The 6,597-nt window shown below is 34.0% G+C and overlaps 1 long non-coding RNA gene across 1 annotated transcript in view; it reads left to right on the forward strand.

Moving 5' to 3' along the window:
- LOC130052011 (uncharacterized) overlaps positions 1-6,190 on the forward strand; it is a 32,082-nt gene extending 25,892 nt beyond the window's left edge. Inside the window, exon 2 of the long non-coding RNA XR_008800326.1 lies at positions 366-6,190. This is a non-coding gene — a long non-coding RNA (uncharacterized LOC130052011). The remainder of the gene's footprint in view (positions 1-365) is intronic.
- The last annotated feature ends 407 nt before the right edge of the window (positions 6,191-6,597 follow it).

Here is a 6,597-nt window from a genome sequence, read left to right on the forward strand (position 1 = left end):
TCCTTAACTGAAACTTACCATTCTTGGTTAAAAAGGTTTTTTTTTCTGTTTTGGAAAGAAGCCAATTTCATTACAAGGGGAATGGTTAATGAAAAAATACTAAAGTTGACCTTGGGGTCATTTGAAATCTTTTTCTTAATATGGGATCTTGTATGAATTATTAAAATTAGAAATTGTAGGTGACACTTGCTGATATCTTCCCAGATATGGTGTAGATAAATATACTGTAAATAAAATCAGTATTATCACAATTTTACAGTTTAATTAACTAACAATTATGTTGCATGTATTTTTCAAGCCTTATGAAATTTGATTGCAGTGTAATGACAGTTGTTTAAATCAATGTAATACTATTATTTTTCTAGGTCTATGGGTACAATGCTGTAATGGCCTGAAAAATCTTTTGCAAAACCGAGAAATGCTCATCTTCCATTGCCATGATTGTGTAAAAGGACGAGCAGAGGAATGATTCAAAAATATATGGCAGGATTGAGAATCCAACCCATGACCCGTAGTCTGGTACTCTATCCACTGACCAATCCATGCTGATGGTCCATCTGCTACATTGATGTCATCTTATATATTTATTTATTCATTTATATCATATGAACATTTGACAGTAAAGTAAAAAAAAAAGTTTGATATTCACCAAAATAGAATTTGTTACAATACATGTTTAAGAAATTAAGTACATGTACATGCATTGTTATGCATACAATTATGTACATGTAATTATATTTGTTAATAGATAAATTTTTAAATGAATTTTCATGTTGTTATTGATATTGATATGTACATGTATTACTTCCATTTCTAGAATGATTTTAACATCTTGATATTAAAAAGATGACAAAATAAATAAATCTTAAATATTTGTCAACAAAGTTGTCTGGTGGGTTAAAGAGGAGCATTAGTACATATGTCGGTTTAATGTGAGAAGCCTTCAGAATGAACTTTTATCAGTGAGATTTTTGTAAATTGGGGGTGAGGGGCCTTCAACAAAAAATATGTATGTTGAAGGCATCATCCTTGGAGTTTGGTAATATACACTGCAAAGACTTTTACCTAGCTGATCACATATAAAGGTCAATTACATACAAATCATGAATTGTAGAAAGATTCATAGATGCATTATCAATGAAGGTTTGACTCCTGTAGGATTATAGTTAATAGGAAATGGCACTCTGAAAGATTGAAAGTCTACACATGACTACACTAGTAGGCATCACAATTGCTCTCTGAAACAAATTACACAAAATTGTATTCTTGGAATGAAATGCATATCTTTTTAGCTCACCTGAGCTGAAAGCTCAAGTGAGCTTTTCTGATCGCTTTTTGTCCGTCGTCTGTCCGTCTGTCTGTTAAACTTTTCACATTTTCGACTTCTTCTCCAGAACCACTGGGCCAATTTCAACCAAACATGGCCATAAGCACCCTTCGGTAAAGGGCTTTCAAGTTCTTCAAATGAAGGGCCATGTCCCTTTCAAAGGGGAGATAATCACAAAAATGCAAAAATAGGGTGGGGTCATTTAAAAATCTTCTCAAGAACCACTGGACCAGAAGAGCTGAAATTTACCCGAAAGCTTCCTGACATAGTGCAGATTCAAGTTTGTTCAAATCATGGCCCCCGGGGATATGATGGGGCCCCAAAGGGGGATCAAAGTTTTGCACACAAATATATAGGGAAACACTTTAAAAATCTTCTTCTCAAGAACCACTAAGCCAGAAAAGCTGAGATTTACATGAAAGCTTCCTGACATAATGCAGATTTAAGTTTGTTCAAATCATGGGCCCCGGGGGTTGAATGGGGCCACAATAGGGGATCAAAGTTTTACATACAAATATATAGGAAAATTCTTCTTCTCAAGAACCACTGAGACAGAAAAGCTGATTTTTACATGAAAACTTTCTGACATAGTGCAGATTCAAGTTTGTTCAAATCATGGCCCCCGGGGGTAGGATGGGGCCACAAGAGGGATCAAAGTTTTACATACAAATATATAGTTAAAATCTTTTTCTCAATAACCACTGAGTCAGAAAAGCTGATATTTACAAGAAAACTTTCTGATATAGTGCAGATTCAAGTTTGTTCAAATCATGGCCCCCGGGGGGTAGGATGGGGCCACAAGTGGGGGAGGGTCAAAGTTTTACATACAAATATAGGAAAAAGCTTTAAAATCTTCTTCTCAAGAACCATTGGGCCAAAGAAGTTAACATTTACATGAAAGCTTTCTGACATAGTGTAGATTCAAGTTTGCAAAGGGTAGTTTGGGCTATAATAGGGACTAAGGTTTTACATGCAAATATATATGGAAAGTCTTCAGATATGGGCCAAGGTGACTAAGGTGAGCGATGTGGCCCATGGGCCTCTTGTTTTTTAAAGAAATATTTATTTAGAGGCTCATTTCCCTGTTGTGTAAGTTACAATGTAACAAATAGTTATTTGGACTACCAATATTTGCTTATGACCACAAAGTAAAGATCACATATCTATAAGTAGAAATAGTTTTTCTATAGCTGTCGATCACCATGTATTCTTGTACAAGAGAGTGAATCTCTTCTTTTCAAATCTAAAACATTGCATGTTTGATTGCATATATATACATTAATTCCACCATGTTTGGAAAATTAAAAAAAATGTATTTCCCTGAAAGATGCTAGACCTACCCTACATAATAAGATAAATGGCAAATATTCTTCTTTTTTAAATAACCTGCATGACTAAAATAAAAAGCTTCCCAATTATTTCTAGAGGCAAGGTTAGATCCACCCAGTCTGATTAAAATCAAATTTCGCACTTTGCTCGATATACGGACAGCGACTGTCCGTATATCGAGCGAAGTGAGAGGTTTGATTTTAAATCAGACTGAGATCCGCCACAAGGTAAATTAGATCGGGCTCAAAATTTTGAGAATTGTCACACAATTGCAGATGATCTCAAAGAAAACGATAATCTGAATAAATACAATTAATTTGTGTATTACTAACCAGCTTATATGCATCTAGAGGGTTTGTAAGGTCTTTACGCAAGAAATTATCGATAAAAATGACAAGTCGCCATTTGCTTTGTTTATTCTTAAAGTTGCGATCAGCTTACGTGTACTAGTATAGCACACGTAGAGTTACGCTTATTTCTGACGTAAATCTACGTCTACGACTGTTCGTGAATACCGTCCCACACGTAAACGTACGCTACGTCTAGATTTACGCTACGTTTACGTCTACGAACTTTAGTAAATATGGGCCCAGCTGGTACTTAAATTAGGTATCAAAACCAGTGAGTAAAATAAATGAACGAAATCGTCTGATTGTTAACTAAACCGGTAGAAAGCATGCCTTAAAATATCGCCAAATCACGTGACTTAGGTAGATTCTAAAACACAAAATACGCACGGAACGGAAGAACTCGAAAATCTCCTATTGTGATTGTTTTGCGTATATTAAGTTCATATTGATATAGATTTTGTAGTTAAATTATTTTCTACTCTATAATGAATTCCAATGTAAGTTCTAAATTGAAGCTTAGCATGCATGACGTTACAAATTGAGTTTGTTTTTAATAATTGATTAAAAGCTAATGAACATCCTTAATACAAATCATTGTAACTTGTAAGTTGTCAGAACTTGTTCCCAATCCTTTTGATTTCATCAATAAAATATGTTCAAAACAAACAAATCATTCAATTTTTAGGAACGACTCCTTAAGTAAAATATTACAGAAAAGTACAATACCAGGTATACTTTCCTGGGCTAAAACATGTCAACACTCACTTGAATGAGTTGACAGAGCCAAGTCCAGAGACATCACACCGAAACTAGCAGACGAATTTACATTCTCATCCGCAGAAGTAATTTATACGTCAAGTGATGATTTGCAAGCATCTGAGGAAATTGTATCCAGTTCTACCCAAAATTTTGCCGAAGAAAATTTAAATCCCTGTTCAGAAATCTGGTGTTCAATTTTATAATATACAGACACAAACTCCTCTTCATATCCCCCAATGAATATTGACAATTTTACAAATCCACCAGTCTTTACAAACGAAAGGTTTACTAATTAATAACCTGTGTGAATAAAGTGAGCCGCCACGACAAAACCTGGGGCGCGTTTTACAAAAAGTCGTAAATCTTACGTCCTAAGTCATTTTGAAGAATTTACGACAGATCGTAGGACCGTTTTACAAAACGTATCGTAATCGTATATCGTCGTATATGGAACTCTTCAGCGCATGAAGTTGTAGAAATGAACATAGATACCGCGCGAAACCCGATAGAGCTAATTAGGGTTTAATTAGTAATCTTAATTAGTAAAAAGTCCCAACAATTTTCTTCGTCGTCTTTATCGTAAACACATTTCTTTACGAAATATTATTCGACGTACGACTTACATACATCTTTCTATCTATGAACAGGGGCAAGTAACTCGTGGGTCACCTGCTGAAACCCGACGCTTTGACGCGCAGACACTGGGAGGAAAGAAAATTGGACCGCACTCGTCGATGGTGTTGCGGAACGGTATGATATATATAATTAAGGGTAAATTTTCACCCTTTCTTACAGCAGAGAAGAAAGCACAGGAAATTCGGCAGGGGTAATTAAAATTTATATTATTAGACTATGAAAACGAAGGTAAGAAAATTTCATATTAGCAGTGTATTTGAACGTACGATCACCAAATTAACTTTGAATTATAATTAAGCGAAGTAAATTTATTCAATTAAATCTATTGATTTACCAACGTGTTGACATATGCAATCTTAATTGATACATTAATTAATAAACTAATTCATACTAACAGTTCATATACAAGTATATATATTTGACATGTATCTGTGACATCAATCTGTATGTATACAATTTAGTATTGCATATAACATTAGTTAAATGTAACTAATTTTCAACAGTAGTTTTACAAAACTGTCAAAAAACGATTATCTTTTGAAATACATGGTTTTGAATATCTGCCAGTTTCAATTTATAAAGGGTGGGCAGATATTTTTAGCTTTGTTAATTTAGACCGTACTACTTTCGCAGTTGGAAATTTCAAATAGTCGTGTAATATTCATTGTTCTTTCTATTATTAAAGATACGAGATTTTAATGCCTATATTTACCTTTCTGATGATATACTGTACCCCCCCCTTCCGAAATTAAGAAGCTTCACATAAGTATTGTTAAATAATTTCTTCTCACCCATTAAATGTACAAACATATTGATGATCCATCATTGTAATCACAGGCACCTGAAGTATGGACATTACTACTCCCCCCTCCTTTCTTCTTCTTATTTTTTTTTCTTTTTTCTTTTTTTGACGCTAGATTTATTTTACCGGAAGAAGGCCAATCCCTAACGTGAAACGATTGCCTAAATTGGGATGGAATAGACCGGGAATCCACACATTTTGAAGAAAATATCGCCGCAAAAAAAAAAAATCAAAAGGGGAGGGGGGGGGGGCACCTGACTGTAGCCAAAATCTGTTGATTGAATGTTAACCATTTGAAGCTGATCAATACATGTACATATAAACAATTCTTAATTACTGCACAGTATGTTATGAGCAAGCATTTTGTTTTAGATACATTGTATATACACATGCATTTATATTCGAGTTATAACACTAAGGTGGGGTGGGTGGGTGTCAGATTGCTTATAAGTTAGCTGTGCTAATACATACATATTATATGAATAATTAGACTTATTATTTGATCTCAAATTATATATATATTCCTAATTATCTTAATACTAATTAAAGATTTCCAATATCAAGGGAATTAACTTGATTATTTTTAAAGTTAGATTTTGAATAAGAGTTATTTTTGTGTATTGTAATATATATATGATATACTAGGCTATATCAAATCATGATTCTACAGGTACTCGGCTGTATCAAGTGGTCTAATATATAGCACAGTTGATTTAAAAAGAAAGGTGAATCTTTGCGGTTCGTTAATGGCTATATAACAAGCAATATGATGGTACTTGTTGGAGGGGGGGGGGGGGTCGTTCAATCAATTTAAAAAAAATGCAACACTGTCTATTTTTCATAGATAGTAATAACTTGTATAATGGGGGGGGGAGGATGTAGTTATTAATCAATTCACTCACAATTTCTTTTTCCATTTGAAATACATGTACAACCATACTAATAGGCCTAAGTGATAATTTAATGGACGGGGGTGGACATGGAAAAGGGTTAGGGATTAAATTCATTCACAATTTTTTTCCCGATACAGTGTCTTTCTCATGCATACTAATATTTTTTATAAATCTACCATGGTATTGAATAACACCGTGCATATAAATGATGTACTAGTACGTGCATACATGTATAATATAGGCGTACATAACTAGGTAGGCCTACGTGTGGATGGGTGTGTCGTAATAAGATCTGATATGACATGCATACTTTCTTTTAAAAATGCTTGAAGTAGTCAACATCATTGGAAAAAGTATGGTCTATGCAGAAATATACAAACATCGCAATGGGTCCTATGGCACACACTTGCTACATTTGTTTGATCTACACATTTATGTACATAGTTTATCGATAAGATCATTTATGTTTATCAGCTTCTATTACCCAAACTCTGCTCACCG

The sequence above is a fragment of the Ostrea edulis genome, chromosome 2, assembly GCF_947568905.1.
Source record: "Ostrea edulis chromosome 2, xbOstEdul1.1, whole genome shotgun sequence".
In the NCBI taxonomy this organism is placed as follows: Eukaryota; Metazoa; Mollusca; class Bivalvia; order Ostreida; family Ostreidae; genus Ostrea; species Ostrea edulis.